This window comes from Bos grunniens, chromosome 21 (genome assembly GCF_055505025.1).
Source record: "Bos grunniens cultivar Pamir isolate PY7600 chromosome 21, Bosgru_T2T1.0, whole genome shotgun sequence".
In the NCBI taxonomy this organism is placed as follows: domain Eukaryota; kingdom Metazoa; phylum Chordata; class Mammalia; order Artiodactyla; family Bovidae; genus Bos; species Bos grunniens.
This window is the reverse complement of record NC_141185.1, coordinates 62,558,446-62,575,454: the sequence shown is the minus strand read 5'-3', so window position 1 is coordinate 62,575,454 and position 17,009 is coordinate 62,558,446. Positions and strand designations below refer to the sequence as shown.

General features: G+C 46.6%; 1 protein-coding gene and 1 long non-coding RNA gene across 5 annotated transcripts in view; one reads left to right on the top strand and one right to left on the bottom strand.

Moving 5' to 3' along the window:
• Positions 1–17,009, top strand: part of IGF1R (insulin like growth factor 1 receptor) — a 306,038-nt gene that overhangs the window by 82,193 nt on the left and 206,836 nt on the right. The window lies entirely within an intron of this gene.
• LOC147349811 (uncharacterized) overlaps positions 1–17,009 on the bottom strand; it is a 44,558-nt gene that overhangs the window by 369 nt on the left and 27,180 nt on the right. Inside the window, exon 1 of the long non-coding RNA XR_015150594.1 lies at positions 70–17,009. This exon is cut by the window's right edge and continues 27,180 nt beyond it. This is a non-coding gene — a long non-coding RNA (uncharacterized LOC147349811). The remainder of the gene's footprint in view (positions 1–69) is intronic.

The window sequence follows — 17,009 nt, the reverse complement described above, 5'->3', positions numbered from 1 at the left end:
ACGCTCATTGCTTTTATGCCAAAGGTGTGCCATCTGAGGGCTGTCCTCTGCGCTTTAGACAGAACTGACCTTGATTACTGCTTGACTCAGGAGCTATGCAGAGCATCCAGGGAATGGTGATGGCTGATCGTGGCCGCTCCTGGCTTTGTGCAGCTGAGGCTCGCGTGCGCGTTATCTGGGTGACCTGGTGAAGGCCCAGCGTGGGAGAGTCTGCAGCTCTCCTTTTTGTCAACAGCCAGCCCCCTTAGTGAATCCTACGCATACATGTTATTTTTCCATCATGTTCCTCAAAATGGCACTTTGGGACTTGCTCAGAGTCCAATATAACTGTGGATATGCATCATAAACAAAATTATAAATTGATAAGACATTATGCCTTTTGATACTAAATGGCATTTGCTTGGTGCTTCATCAAACCCTCTCTTAAACATTTGTCTCTTGAACCTATATTACCTATATGAGATCATTATGAAAATGCAAAATAGTTTGTAAAAAGGTACCTTTGCTTAGAGAAAATTCTGACTTCTCGACTGGAAATGATCTGGAGAGGACGGGGTTCCTGTGACGGCACCCTGCATTTATCCGGTCCCCTCTGCTCTGCGTTTATGATGGGCAAGGTTCAACCTCATCCCCTTTTAGGAACTCAAGCCCAGAGAACGTACTTACACAGTGTCACATTCTACTTGAAATATTTTGGCATCATTATGTACTTCAGAAAGTAAAAGCCTTATGACTCAATGTCCTATTCAGTTTTGGTTAGTTATCTTGATGCTTGAACATGTGTTCATGTTCCTGGTATTCCTGGGCTTGTGATGTAGCCTTTGACGTAACCTACATACCTGGTGCAGGTGATGAGTTCACCATGGGATGCCTGTGGTTTTTTTGGAACTCTTCTTTCCAGTTTTTCTTTTAGAGCATGTCAGGGCTGTGGTTAGGAAGATAATAAATGAGGCCAAGAGTAAATGAAGGCTAAAAAAGCATTGAACAGCTCAGGTATCTGAAGCTTTTGAGAAGGGAAAAAAAGAAAAAAACAATAAAAAAGGAACCCAAACAAAGCAAAATATAGTCTTGAAGCAGAAACCATCAAAACCTGGGGTTCAGCACTCACTGTAGCCTTGGTGCCAAGTCACGCTAAGAGCCGCAAAGGCCTCTGTGGTTGGGTACGTGTGGCAGGAGAAATCAGTGTGTCTCAGAGAAGGGAGGGTTCTCTTTTCGAGGAGAAAAGGACAACAGAGGGAAATGTTTTATTTTGAGATGTTTTATTTACAGTGAATATGTGGCTTGTGCTCTGTAGGGCAGAGCTTGGTTGGTAGTGTTTGGAAGGCAGGGTAGGGGAGGATACTAAAATATCCGTGCCACGGAGCTTCCATTAGGACTACATATGTGAAAACATTCTAGAATTCACACCGTTTAGACAAATGGTTGATTTCGGAATTTCTCCTTCCTGCTCCTTGGCACCCTCAAATGCCTCTCCTCCTTTCCCTGTTAGGAATCTGAACTGGCTCTTTAAAGAGATGGAGTGAAACTTAATTACCTAGGGAAACCTCCAGTTTATATAACACAGGAATAGTCTTTCTGGTTGGCACATCTCAGAATATCTACAGCCCAAAAAACCTCCTTGCTGGGTAGAAGTAATCAAAGGATGGTATTTAATATTGCTTCAACTTTTGTTTTTAAAAATCCTTTATGCTGTGTAGTTCCCAGTCTGACCTCACATTTCTAGACTCCATATTTTAGAATAACCTTCTTGGGTAAGTAATTAGCAGAAACTATGGTGGTGACCTGCATGTTCTTTCCATTAAGCTGCCTCCGTGGTAGGACTTCTGCCAGGGCTTTAGTGAGGTTTCCCTGAGCCTTGGGAGTACCCAGGAATCTACACTCTAAAAGCAAAAACCCTTGGCATTTCTGCGTATGTTGCTGTTGTTCAGTCACTAAGTCGTGTCGGAATCTTTGTGACCCCGTGGACTGTAGCAGGCCAGGCTCCTCTGTCCTCTGCTGTCTCCTGGAGTTTGCTCAAACTCATGTCCATCTGGCCAGTGATGCTGTCTAACCATCTCGTCGTCTGTCGCCCCATTCTCCCTCTGTCTTCAATCTCTCCCATCATCAGAGTCTTTCCCAGTGAGTCGTCTCTGTGCATCAGGGGGCCAAAGTATTGGAGCTTCAGCTTCAGCGGTGGTCCTTACAATGAATATTCAGAGTTGATTTCTGTTTGTATGACTTCCTAAAACTTTTAGACGCCATATAGGGGAGTGACTTTCTTCCAGGGTTTGGTAAAAGAGAAAAAGACATCTTCCCGACCCAGGGATCGAACCCACGTCTCTTGTGTCTCTTGCATTGGCAGACGGATTCTTTACCACTAGTGCCACATGGGAGGCCCAATATCACTTATATGTGAAATCGAGAAAAATGCAACAAACTAGTGACTGTAACAGAAAGAAGCAAACTCATGGATGTAGAGACACACCAGCAGTCACCAGTGGGAGAGGAGGATCAATATAGGGACTGGTGGGTAGGAGGTACAAAATACCGGGCATAAGATAGGCCACAAGGATGTATTATATTATTATCCAACACAGGTGGAATATAGCCAATATTTTGTAATAATTATAAATGGAAAGTAACCTTTAAATGGTATGAAAATTTAAAAAATTATTAAATGATTCTACAGAATAATTAGATTTAAGCTTTTGGGAATAAATGTGATTGCAGAGGTGAAAATCAATCAATCATTCTGTTTTGCCAGCAGAAAAAGAAGACTTCCTCCCTAGATGACATTTGCCATCTAGTCTTTCTGCCTGGCTTGCTCACTTCCTTCTTCAGCAACAGGGGGTCTGCATTGCCCTTTGTCAAGTACCCAGAGGGCCATGTAGGAAAATAGCAGACTCTGAGCAAAAGCATCACCTCATGGAGAAGAAGCGGCCGAGTCCTTTCCAGGCCGCCGGAGGGAGGGTTCTTTAGGCGTGCCATCATCCTGTGCTGGAGGCCAGGCACGCTCGTGTGCCCACTGGGTGACGCCAGTCCATTGCTGCGGCCTAGTCCTGCCCTGCCCCCGTGACTGTAGAGTCATTCTTGGTCTAGATGAACTCTCCAAGTTGTTGGGTTTTCCCAGGAGATAAACTGTGAAAGCTCATCATAAAGAAATAAAATCAGGTCTTGATCTAAAGCTTTCAGCAAGTAGGTTTAAAGGCATAGCCCTGTCGTTCTCTTCCTCAGGTCAGTTCAGTTCAGTCGCTCAGTCGTGTCTGACTCTCTGCCACCCTGTGGACTGTAGCATGCCAGGCTTCCCTGTCCATCACCGACTCCCAGAGCTTGGTCAAACTCATGTCCATCGAGTTCTCTTCCTACAGGTGGATTTTTGTGTGGTTAGTAACACAGTTGTGTACATTTATTTATCTAAATTTCTGTGATCTGTTCCTTTTCGTATGGATACATATATACACACTTGTGTTAATGACAGACTTCCAGCATTTTTGCCAAGTTTGAGATGCCTAGTGTACAGTAGTCTCTGAGCAGTCAAGCGACAGGGGCAGATGGTGAGCTGGTGTGTGGTGGGGAATTCAGGGCTTTAAGAACCAGTCTGTCCGCGGAAAGCTAAGGCTATAAGCAGTCTGCCAGGGCTGGGTCCTGAAATGGTTCACCCTCCTCTCGTCTGGGGAGGAAACAGCCTCTTCAGTGATTGGTCTTCTTCCTGAGAGAGTGTCCAGCAGTCCTGCATGCGTATCCTGTGAAATACCAGTTTCAAATTAGCCCAGACCTGGGGTGTGGACAACATGGAGCCAAGTCTAAAACAGATCAGTTTGTGGACAAACGAGGAATTCAGCAGCATTTGAGAAGAAAGCCAGCAGAACTGATGCGGCTCTTGGTCCCTGGTAAAGCAGGCCGCAGCAGCAGGTAGCGTGTTCTGGCTGAGAGGTGAGATGCTCGAGGGGATGTGTGCGCTCGCTCGTGGGGCATCTGTGTGCTGTGACGCTGTGGAAGTGGCGTAAACATTTCTGAAGGGGTTAAAGATAATTTTGTAGCATTAACTCTAGCCTAACGTGACTTGATCTGAACCAGTCCTAGCCAGAACTCCTGTGATTTAAGATTAGCGTAAGGTTTTCTGAGGTTCAAAGTTTCAATGTAGTTTTCTTCTTTTTTCTAAAAAAACAGTTCTGATCATTTGGTATTGTTTTAAAATAATATTATTTTCACTTGTTATAAAAATTAAGTTCACCTGTATAATAATTGCCCTCATAACGAATCCCTTAAGGAAACATGTGTTAATTATGATTTCATGGTAAATAGGTTATTTTTAGATTTTTAAAATTGCCCCTTCTTCCAGTAACTAGCACTTCTGTGTCTGCCTTTTGAAAAGAACGTACAGATTAGGTGGATGTAGACATAAGGGAGGTAAGCTGGAAATGCATTTCTGTTTTTGTAGTTTGCTGCTGTTAAGATTTAAAACGTTAACACAGCAGTGTTTCCATGACGCAGATATATCATCAAGTTCTTACAGCGTAGCTTGAGGTGACTAGGATTCTCGTGTCATTTGGAGGAGGGCAGGCCAGTGACTCATTCATCTCTTCTTTCATTGATTCATTCATTATGTAAACACATGCTCACTGGGCACCAGGAGTCACTCACATACATGGGTGCCCGCCCACATGGACTGACTATTGGGAGATGCATTAATCACACCAACCACAAACAGATACACTGTTATTGTTCAGTCGCTTAACTGTATCTGACTCTTTGCGAGACCGTGGACTGCAGCACGCCAGGCTTCCCTGTCCTTCACCATCTCCTGGAGCTTGCTTGAGCAAGCAAATCAGTGATGCCATCCAACCATCTGGTCCCCTGTCGTCCGCTTCTCCTCCTGCCCTCAATCTTTTCCGGCATCAGGGTCTTTTCCAATGAGTCAGCTGTTTGCAACAGGTGGCCAAAGTACTGGAGCTTCAGCTTCAGCATCAGTCCTTCCAGTGAATATTCAGGACTGATTTCCTTTAGGATTGACTAGTGCCCCCTTATTTGAGGAGTATATGTACATCACAAGACCCCCAGTGGATGCCTGAAACTGACCCCTATATATAATGTTTTTTTCCTATGCTTATATACTTGTGATAAAGTTTATAATTAGGCAGAGTAAGAGATTAACAGTAATAATAATAAAATAGAACAGTTGTAATAATATACTGTAATAAAAGATATAAATGTGGTCTTTCTCTCTCTAAAAATATCTTAGTGTACGAAATTAATGCCTTTCGCATCTTAACTAAGCACTGATCATACTCTGTGGCCAGAACTTTGGCAGTCTGAGATGTGGGAGCAGAAGTAGCCTAAGTTTCTTTTTGCTTTGTCACGGTTTCCTGGCTACAGGATTCATTCTTACCACTGATCTTGACAACCTCAGCATATGATTTTTCTTCCTTCTAAGTCTAGAACTTTTACTTTTTCACTTAAAGGAAACACTTTACAGCTTCTCTTTGCCATGTGCGAGTTGCCAGCATCACTACTCTTGCACTTTAGGGCCATTTAAAATAAGATAAGTGTCCCTTGAACACAAGTAACACCTGCGACCCCATTGATCTGCTAACCAAAATGGCCACGGGGTGGGTAACAGACGGATGTGCTGGAGAAAAGGTGGATGCACATCGCGGGCTGCGTGGAACCGGAGGGCACGCTGTTTCATCCAGCCGTGGGCAGGACTGTGTGCAAGTTAAAACTCACAGACTGTTACTTTCTGGAGCTTCCCATTTAATATTTTCAGACTGCGGTTGACCGAAGGTGACTGTAGAACGTGGCGTCTGTGACGAGGGTCCCTGAGGCCAGAGGTGGTGCTTTGAGCCCAGGGGGACAGGAACGCCCAGGGCCCAGGGTGGGAATGGGGGTGGGCAGCGGGCCCCAGAGGCCGAGTCAGGGGCATGGTGTTCGCCATGTGAGCAGCGAGACATCAGGTGCGGGGTGTGCAGGTGGGAGAGAGAGGCAGTAGTATGGGGAATATTGTGTAAGGAATCACCCTGTGCGCCCCGCCCAAACCCCAGCACGGGATTGGAGAGCGGGCTTATTAGGAAGCTATTGGAGGAGCGGCACTTGGGGTAAAGACCCGCCTGCTAAGGCAGGAGACATGAGAGCCACCGGTTCGATCCCTGGGTTGGGAAGATCCCTGAGAGGAGGGCATGTCAACCCACTCCAGTGTTCTTGCCTGGAGAATCCCACGGACAGAGGGGCCTGGTGGGCCACGGTTCATGGGGTCGCCAAGAGCCGGATAGGACTGAAGCGATTAGCAGCAGTAGCAGCGGCAGGCAGAGCGCCTCGAGCAGGGCTCGTGGCCGGACCAGGAGAGGATGGGTGGGCGGGGTCCAGGCAGTGCTGTGCTGGGTGGTGGGCGGGCATTCCAGACGGCGGCGCACGGGGCTTGGGGTGCACGCGGCCGCGGCAGCGCCAGGCCCTGAGCGGGGTCCCTGGAGGTGTAGGGCGGCGAGGAGCCGGAGCTGGTCTCTGTAGGCTGTGAGGCTGCGCGCCCCTGCGGCAGACAGGGTGGGATGTGCGCGGGGCTCCCAAGGGCCGCAATTCAGGAAGCACTCCGGGGGGAGGTGGCCCTTTAAAGCAGAGCCTGGTCCCCACGCAGACGGGTTGAGGGGCGAGGCGGTTGGGCCAGAGATGGATCTGGAGGCCCGTGGATGGTCTGGCCCTGCGGGGAGCATGGAACCGTCCAGGAGAATGAGGGCCCGACGGGGAGGAAGGTGGGGAGTGTGTGTCTGAGACCCGGGCAAAGGGTTTAGGGGGGCGGGCGGTTGGGAGGGCCTAGAGCTGCGGCCAGGAAGAGAAAGGAAGGTGTCCACTGGCTCTTCCCGCAGGGAGGCCTTGAGCGTGTGGCCTAAGGGATGGTGCCGGGGCGTGGTCTGGAGGACGGAGATCGGAGTTTGTTTTGTGGCTGCGGCATCTGCGATCTTAATTCCTTGCTGCTGCTGCTGCTAAGTCGCTTCAGTCGTTTTGGACTGTGTGCGACCCCATAGAGGGCAGCCCACGAGACTCTGCCGTCCCTGGGATTCTCCAGGCAAGAACACTGGAATGGGTTGCCATTTCCTTCTCCAATGCATGAAAGTGGAAAGTGAAAAGTGAAAGTGAGTCGCTCAGTTGTGTCCCACTCTTGAGACCCCCAAGGACTACAGCCCACCAGGCTCCTCCGTTCATGGGATTCTCCAGGCAAGAGTACTGGAGTGGGGTGCCATTGCCTTCTCCACTTAATTCCCTGACCAGGGATCAAACCCCTGCCCCCTGCAATGGTGCGCTAACCACTGGACCATCAGGGAATTCCCTGTGGAGTTTGTTTTCTGTATCAAAGCCTGGAGTCCAGGGGTGGCCCCCGTGAGAGGAAAGTGTGGGTCGGTGAGAGAAGAGGGGACGGCCCCAGGGGGATCTGGAGGCCCAGATGTCTGGGAAGAACACACGGAGGGAGCTGCTTCAGATTAGAGGAAGGGCCGGCGGTCCCTCAGGAGGGGCACTGATGCTGGCGTGCCGTGTGCGTGCTGTGCTGTGGCGTTTGCTGTGGGCTGTGTGTGCGTTTTCTCGTCCATCCTTACAGAAGCCTGTGAGCAGAAGCCGCCACGCTCGCGGAGGAGGATGCTGAGTCCTAGGGAAGCTTCAGCACTGTGCCCACAGTCCCCCCAGGAGGACTCGACCCCGGGCGCTGCCTTTCCAGGAGTCCGCAGCCCTGGCGGGGAGCTGGGCCACGGTGGTGCCCTTGTGCCCTGACCCAGGAGACTGGGGGTAACGGCAGCTGCGCTGTGGCGTTCCTACCCAGTAAATGTTAACATGAACTCAACGCTTTGGGAGGTGGTTGCATTCATTTTAATGATTAGTTCTTTTCCTAGTAATATTAACCAGTGTCAGAAGAGGGAAGCTAAGTACTCTTGGTGTAAAATAGCAGGTCTGTATATTGATTTACTCGACTGAAACTTCCACTCAGTTACTGGTGTCAATTTATACTTTGTTAACTCTTAGTTTTATGAAATGATGGCTGTGCATTTCTTATCAAATGGTACCGGTTATTCTTTCTTGGAATGCACACATCAGGCCACTGGCTGCACCAGGCATGGCCTATGTGACCCGCATTTGACACCCCTGGCGTCCTCTTGGGGTTTGTGTGTCTCCACTGACACCTGTTGCAGGTTAGGAGGCTGGGAGCACGGACACCCAGAGGCAGGGCCGGCCCGAGTCCTCAGTGGCACAGCTGTCTCTCCCTCTGGGTTCTTCTCTCTTCTTTCTCATTTCCCTTGAAATGAGAGCAGACTTGCAGACTTGCCTGTGTGGGGTCCCTGGTGGGGCAAAAGGGCTGCGCTTCTCTTTGGACCTCTTAGGGTGTCCTGAAGATAAAGAAGAAAAAGGTCCTTAAGGAATTGCAGATGCTGTGTGAAAGATGTCAGGCTGAAATTGCTGGGAGCTGTTCAAATTCCTCTTTGGAGAAACTACTGTTGTCTCTTCCTTTCCTGTTTTGAAGGTTAAAGCTGCTCTAAAATCTGAAAGTTGGTTCAACAATCTCTATTGTCAAGACTTTGGAAAAACAGCAACGCTTACACATTGCTGTTGAGAACGCAGAATAGCCCAGCTCTTGTGGAAGACAGTTTGACAGCCGTATATGTGAAAGTAACATAAATGCGTGTACCCTTTGACCCATAAGTCCTGCTTTGGGGAACCTGTCATGTGACACAACTGCACACAGACAAATTGCAGCTTTGTTTGTGCTCGTGGTACCTGGGAACAATCCATGTGTCCTGCAGTAGGGGACTGGTTAATAAACTAAGATACAGGCACAGGATGGAATACTCTGGAGCTTAAAGAAGCACAAAGGCACTCTATTCTCTGTGTGGATAGATCTCCAGGATGTTAACTGAAAAAGACAAGATTTGCTTCTTTTTTTGTAAAATTAAGGAGTGGAAATAAGACTGAATCTTTGCACTTGCTTGTGTATGTATAGACTGACAGCAGGAGGAAAGCCAAGAAAGTGACGAATGTGAGGACTCCCGGGGGCGGGTAGGGACAGGGAGGAGGTGACACACGCCAGTGTACATTTTCGTATCATTTTTGATTTTGTCTCGTGCTTATCTGTTTATCCGTGCTCTGCTGTGTCCCAGCTCTTTGCGACCCCACCAGGCTCTTCTGTCCCTGGGATTTCCCAGGCAAGAATACTCGAGTGGGTTGCCATCTCCTCCTCCAGGGGATCTTCCCGACCCAGGGATCGAACCCACGTTTCCTGCATCTCCTGCATTGCAGGCGGATTCTTTACCGCTGAGCCACTGGGGAAGCCTCCCACACCTTGTGCTTACATTATGTATTAAAACTTAGAAAAAACTGCTGCGCTTTCTCCTGCTGGGGTAGCAGGGGGCTCTGACGTTGATCTTGGATGGCATTCCCTGTTGTGGAAAGACCGAGTGACAGAGGCAAGTCCATGCCCCTTGGATAGGTTTCCCTCTTCTGTAGCGTATGTGCCATTTGAGTGGTTGCCCCAGGACGCTTCTGGGAAATCGCCTTGGTGTTGCGTGCTGCTCTAGCATCACCTGCACCATGAGAGGAGAAGCTTGTGCATCTCTTAGTTTGTAGAAAGGGCTATTTCCAGACATGTTTGTCTTCTCCTTTTGGCTTCCTTATCTTGTCATCTTCAAGTCACAAGGTCTGCTGATCAAATACACTCCCATGTTTTACAAGAACTTACTTTCTGATTGTTCTGTTTTACTTTAAATAGAGGGTTGAGATGCACGTGGTAAGGAATTCAAAGGACCACATGGATGTGTCTCCTTAGTTATTTCTTTGACCCTCTTTGGGCGCTTGAATGGTGTTGACTTTTTCACTAGTAAGTTGATGTAGAAATGCGTTTAATTTGTTGTTCAGTCGCTCAGTCGTTCCTCACTCTCTGCCAGCCCATGGACCGCAACACGCCAGGCTCCCCTGTCCTTCACCATCTGCCAGAGTTTGCTCAAACTCATGTCTGTTGAGTCAGTGATGCCATCCAGCCATCTCATCCTCTGTCTTCTCTTTCTCCTCCTGCCTTCAATATTTCCCAGTGTCAGGGTCATTTCCAGTGAGTCGGCTCTTCACATCAGGTGGCCAAAGTTTTGGAGCTTCAGCATAAGTCCTTTCAGTGAACATTCAGGTTGATTTCCTTTAGTATGGACAGGTTGGATCTCCTTGCAGTCCAAGGGACTCTCAAGAGTTTTATCCAGCACCACAGATTGAAAGCATCAGTGCTGGTTTGGAGCAGTGTTATTCTGTATCTCTTGAACTGACCCTAAGGGCTCGCTCGTTCGCTCGCTCGCGATGTCTGTCTGTCTGTCTGTCTGTCTCTCTCTCTCTCTCATGCCAAGTGTTCAGGAAATAATATAAACTCAGTATAATGTAAATTCAAGCTGGTGGCTCCGGCAGCTCACCCTTTGAATTACAGCTCTATTTGTTCCCATTTATAACCACCCTTTAACCACTCAGTTTGTAATCAGAGTAAGTCACTTCGGTGGTAAGTCAAATATGGGTTAGTTTGCATCATAGATTCCCTCTGACAGTTCAGTCTTATAAGAGGTGTGTGAGCATGAGAACTGTGTTGTGTGGTCATGGAAGGGGTGGAGGTTGGTAGTGATTAGAAGGTGATCTCAAGATTTAAAAAAAAAAAAAAAAATCTACCCCAACTGCAGCCCTGGGCAGTGAATCAACTGGTGCATTGCCCTCTGTGGTTGGGACTTTCGAGGGAGCCCGTCGGGTTCTGCTGTTACCTCCAGGGAAATGGTCCTGGGATCAAATCTGGGTCGGCTGTGCTGCAGGCCGTGGTAGTGGGTATCACTGGTTTGTTGGAAAAATGACTCCTTGTTATTGTTACTGTTCAGTCGCTCAGGCACGTCCAACTCTTTGTGATCCCGTGGACTGCAGCTCGCCAGGCTTCCCTGTCCTTTACTATCTCCTGGAATGTGATCAAATTCACGTCCATTGAGTTGGCGATGCTGTCTAACCATCTCAGCCTCTGTCATCCCCTTTTCCTGCCCTCAGTCTTTTCCAGCCTCAGGGTCTTTTCCAGTGAGTCGGCTCTTTGCATCAGCTGGCCAAAGTATTGGAGCTTCAGCTTCAGCATCAGTCCTTCCAGTGAATATTCATGATTGATTTCCTTTAGGATTGACAGGTTTGATCTCCTTGCAATCCAAGGGACTCTCAAGAGGCTTCTACAGCACTGAATGATTCCTTATTAACTCTTAAAAGTATCACCTATAATACTTGTTTTAGCAGCAGAATCTTCGCTTATGGTGTGTGTGTGTGTGTTTGTGTGAGTGTTGAGAGGTTTTGTGGGTAGGGGATGAGTTAGGCCAAAGATATTTGAAATATATTTGTAGGAGGTATATGTTTGTCTATTGAATCATTTTAAAGCTAAAATAACCCCCTACTTAATTTTGATTTGATTTGCTTACTACTACCAGGGAATGATGCTTATATGACCAAAACGTGCTTTCACGTATATACTTCTGCATGTCCTTTCTTTATCCATCAAGTGTATTCCTCAGTAATACTATGTAAAATACAGACGTGTTTGCAAAGCATCTTATTCTATTGACTTTCATTGTGAAATTTGAAAACTGTAGGATCTAAAACAAATCCCATTAGGACTCCTAATATTCATTTGCATCCCTGGTAGCTTAGTGGTAAAGAATCTGCCTACAGTGCAGGAGACCATCTGCAATGCAGGAGATACGGGTTGCATCCCTGGGTCAGGAAGATCCCCTGGAGAAGGAAATGGCTACTCACTCCAGTGTTCTTGCCTGGGAAATCCCATGGACAGAGGAACCTACAACCCGTGGGGTCTCAAGAGTTGGACACAACTTAGTGACTAAGCCACCATCAGTATTCACTTGTAGAGCTCACTTTTCAGCATTCAGAATGTTTTAAAACTTTTTCCTCTGTAAGTAGAGTTAATCCATTGGCGGTTAATCTATGTTTTGGTGTCTTTGCTGCAAACGTTTAGTTAATTGCTTTTATTCTTAAGCCATCCTTGCCCTACTTCTGGGACTTCATTTTTGGCAGCTACAGTGGCTACTCCAGGAATTATTAGAATTAAGAGCTGGAGGGAGATGCTGTTTAAATTCCGTTTAGGGTGGGTGGGTGCGCTCACATATCGTGTGGGGTGTCCAGGGGCTCTGTGCTCTGGGTCAGGCTGGGGAGAAGGCCCTTCAGATGCATCTCTTTTCTTTCAGTGAGACCCCACTAGTGAAGTGCTTCCTGCTGACTCATTATTCAACAAGTACTTGTTGTTCCTGGAGGTTATGATTGCTTCTTTTCCCCCCAATTAGTTTAAAAAGCTGAGTTTAGGCAGAATTCTTGTTGAAGCAGAATAATTTAATAGGTTATTGACCACCTCTCTGAAGCTCTTCGTCTGTGAGATGGGACTAATACCACCTACCCCACTGGCTTAAATTCTACAGGTCAATACTTACAGGTCAGTGTAGGCCGCGTTGGGGGCTAACAGCCTAGAGGTTGATTTCAGAGATGTTTTATTTTCATTTTGAGGTTGCTTTGCACCTGGCAAGAGAAATTAACACCCCAGTTTGTGATGCTCTCCTCCGTGTGATACCCTTCTTGTTATTACTGCTTTAGCAACTCTACTAGTACTCACCAGGAACTACAAAAATGCCCTTTTTTTCTATAAATACCTTCTAATTTAGCTGTTTTTAAACCTTAGGTTTTTTGTACTTACCTAACATATAACCAATGGCACCCCACTCCAGTACTCTTGCTTGGAAAATCCCATGGACGGTGGACCCTGGTGGGCTGCAGTCCACGGGGTGGCTAAGAGTTGACATGACTGAGCGACTTCACTTTGACTTTTCACTTTCATGCATTGGAGGAGGAAATGGCAACCCACTCCAGTGTTCTTGCCTGGAGAATCCCAGGGATGGGGGAGCCTGGTGGGCTGCCGTCTATGGGGTCGCACAGAGTCGGACACGACTGAAGCGACTTAACAGCAGCAGCCGCAACATATAACCAAGCGAGAATGCTATCTTTTTAAGTGTGGAGGTGAGAGTTTCAACTGTGTCTTAACTATTTGTATTTCTGTTTGTTCCTGGTGACACTGAGTGATTCGGGTCACTCTGACATTTAATCAAGTTAAACGGTGTGGCTGTTAGAAAATATGTCTAGCAGGTAATCTGAGAGCTTGATGACTAGTAACACAGCCGAGAAATTTCATCAGGACTAATTTATTAATTTCTTAAGCCCTTCTTGTCCAGTTTGCCTTTAATTTTCATTTTTTCTACGTTTCCATTAGCAACTGTGCCCTCACTTGTTATTTAATAATGAATGGTTACAAATTGTTTGTGTGTTTTCGTAATTAGAATGTGATAGCAATCATCTACCGGATGAGCTGACACTGTAATGACATAAAGTCAGTAACAATTATGCCTAACAGGAAAATTAATTATGTAATCTTATCATACCCTATTTCGCCTAGGAGATTAGATTTGGCTGTGACTAGGCTGGGCTACGCAGGTGACAGTGTGGTATAACACTTCTCATTCTTCTGCATCACCTAGTCACCATCGTGTTCACTGTATCACCCGGGAAAACCATTTGATTTAGATTTTTAAATAAATATTTTCAGCCTTTTGATTTTCTACTTAAAAAGAGCGAGAGAGAAAAAAAGACTGCTTCTACTTGGATGATTTATTCTTCCCATGCTTTTAGTGCTTGAAGGTCTTTGCTGGATTTTTATCCAGGAGCAGCCATCTTTTCTTTTTTCCTTTATTTACCTGCCAGGGATGTGAGCTGTGCAAGTGAGCTAACCACGCCCTCTGACCCGAGGCGCCCCTTCCTCCAGCACATGGAGCAGCTGCCTGGGTGCAGGTGGGACTGGACAGACCGAGGGTCCTCGGGTGACTCTGGAGCAGCCCACCTGGCCTCTGTTGGGGTGCCCAGCTGACTGGTCCTGCACCCCCCCTGTCCTTGGAAGCCCTGTGGGTCTCAGGCAAGGTGGACGGTCTCTCAGGACCCGTGTGCTTAGCCTCAGAGGAACCCTGCCATTAGCTCGTCCAGCTCCTCGCCTTCAAGGTGTAAAAACTGCCATTTGTCTGAGGGTCGAGCTGGGACCACAACCCACGTCTTCATGGTGTTCTTCCCATCACACCTCGTTCCTACTTTGTTCTGTTTTTTAAAATTGCTTATAACTACTCAGTATCTAGGGATAAAAGTTTGTCTCTAAGCTAAAGAATTTAGAAAACATTCAGAAAAGTCACGCCTCCTATATGCTCATCACTGATAACAGTTGAGTACATTTTTTTCCAGCTTTTTAAAGCGTATTTTCCGTGGTCCAGCCGCCTCTAGTGGCATGTTTATTCCTGGGAATCTTAAAGTTTATCAGCGCCATGAAGTCATCTCGGCCTACAGGGTGCTTAACCGTTCTCCAGGGTTGGCATTTGCCCTGGCTCCAGCGCGTCACAGTTGTTCATGATTGTAAGTAGGGCTTCAGTGAACACCGCCACACTTAAATCCTGTCCTTTACTTCACACGGACTCCTTAGCATGTCGGATTCCCTGAAGTCGGATTTCGGAGGAAAGGTGTGAACTTACGGCTCTTGCCCAGACGGCCTGTCCCACTTTATACTCTGACTTGTGCTCCTAAATCCTGTTGTGAGATGGTCACATTCGCTTTGTGAGAAGTACCCACCCCACAAACAAGACAGCCCCCTGAAGACAGACCAGCACCGTTGTTTAGGTGTGTGCTGTGGTTCCGGTGGGTCCCTCCTGCCTCTTTTCCCTCCAGCCTAGGTCAGTCTTGTTCCAGATGATCGATATACACAGTATAAACTCCCTCCTGTGTGTATTACACATTTGTTTCGTCAGCCGTGGTCAGTCTTTGTTTCCATGGCAGTCAGAGCGTCAGGCTGTCCTTCTGGGGTCCTCCCTGCCCTTTGTGTATAGTGTATAGTCTTAGTTCTTTGCGGACGGAGTCGAGGTGACCCCAGACCCATTTAGACACCTTCCCACACACCTGGCTTTGTCCCTGACTCTTCACATCTCCCTGCCCCAGGTGTTAGCAGATGACAAGTCAGAGCTTTCAACTAGGCATTCGTTTGTGGACTTTTTTCTTTTTCTTTTTTCTGCTCAAGTATAGTTGATTTTTTTTTTTTTTTTTGCATTCTGAATTTGTGGACTTTTGACGTTAATGACTATTTTCTAAACCCCAAACCAGGTCATTTTGTATAAAACTAGGTCACATAACTGTGAAAACTCAGGGGATGGCTTAGCACTCTTAGCCAATGGGTTCTGCTCTCTGTGGAATTGTCTTGCTTTAAATCCATTTTTAAGGAATGGAGTGTTTATCAGTGAAACCATACTTAAGTCTTATCCCCTAAATGTATTTACATATGAATAATATAGCTCAAGATAGTGATTATATATAATTAAATTTACTTTGAGTTATTGTAAATGATACGTAATTGGATTTTAATTAAAATGCATTATTTCAATCAATATCAAACCTTCAAGAAAGAAAAACCTATAATCATAATTAAATAAAACAGTTACTCAGATGAGTTGAGGACTATGTTTGGGACTGGAAAATTAGATAAATTTTGACAAATTCCTAGAGGAATGTAGAGGGTTTTTTTTTTTTCCTAAAGTGTATTTAAAAGTTAGTGGGATTTTACATGAAAGCAGCTTTTGAGTCACTTTATTTAGTTTTTAACTTATCATCTGGGAGGAGATTGCGAGGAGTTCCCTGGTAGTGAGACTATGGTGAGTTATGTTTCCCACAGATGGCTTTATTTCCTTTTTGTGACATTGCTTGGATCATGAAACAAGTGTCTTGGAAACTGCGCGATGCAGAGATGTGAGTTGGGAGATCTGTGTGCGTGTAAGTAAGCGCGGTCTGTGTTATTTCGGCTTAAGCTGCAGTGTTGCTTCTTTTCACCCTTGGCTGCGGCTTTGTTGAGCGCTTCTGTGCCTTTGTCCTCGAGGACAGTGTCCGCTTCTTGATGCTGCAGTGTCTCCTTACCCGCTCGTCCAGCTCCTTTCCCAAGGAAGCCCAGTTTTTCTTTCTTGGAAAAACTCAAACATATTTTCACACCCAGTTAAACTCCCTTCCCTACTGTTACTTTTTGCTTCTCCATATTTTGTTCTTGAATACCATCTTACAGAATGGGACCAGTATCAAGATTGGGAGGAGAGGGGACATACGTATCCCAATGGCTGATTCATGTTGATGTTTAACAGAAAACAACAAAATTCTGTAAAGCAATTATCCTTCAATAAATAAATATACAAATAAATGAAGATTGGGAGGGGACCAGGCCTCCACATTGCCCTTTCCCTTTTATTTCCCCTGATTTTAATGATCGCTCATTAACCTAGGCAGCTTGGAAGCAGTAGCAGTGGTGTCTTCCTGAGGTTCTCTTTCTACATTTCCTTCTGGTATTTGGATGCGGCGGTTTCTCCCAGTGCTTCCTTTGTCTTCTGTTATTGTCCGAAAGAGTCTGAAGTGATATTCCCCACGATCTCCCTGGCTGCTGTCAGGCAGCCTGACTGTGAATGCTGGAGAGAAGTTGCTACCTTTTGAATCAGTTCAGTTCAGTCTCTCAGTCGTGTCCAACTCTTTGCGACCCCATGGACTGAAGCATGCTAGGCCTCCCTGTCCATCACCATCTCCTGGAGTTCACTCAAATTCATGTCCATCAAGTCTGTGATGCCATCCAAGCATCTCATCCTCTGTCATCCCCTTCTCCTCCCACCTTCAATCTTGCCCAGTATCAGGGTCTTTTCCAATGAGTCAGTTCTTCCCATCAGGTGGCCAGAGTATTGGAGCTTCAGCATCAGTCCTTCCAATGAATATTCAGGACTGATTTCCTTTAGGATGGACTGGTTGGATCTCCTTGCAGTCCAAGGGACTCTCAAGAGTTTTCTCCAACACCACAGTTGAAGAGCATCAGTTCTTTGGTGCTCAGCTTTCTTTATGGTCCAACTCTCATATCCATACATGGCTACTGGAAAAACCATAGCTTTGACTAGATG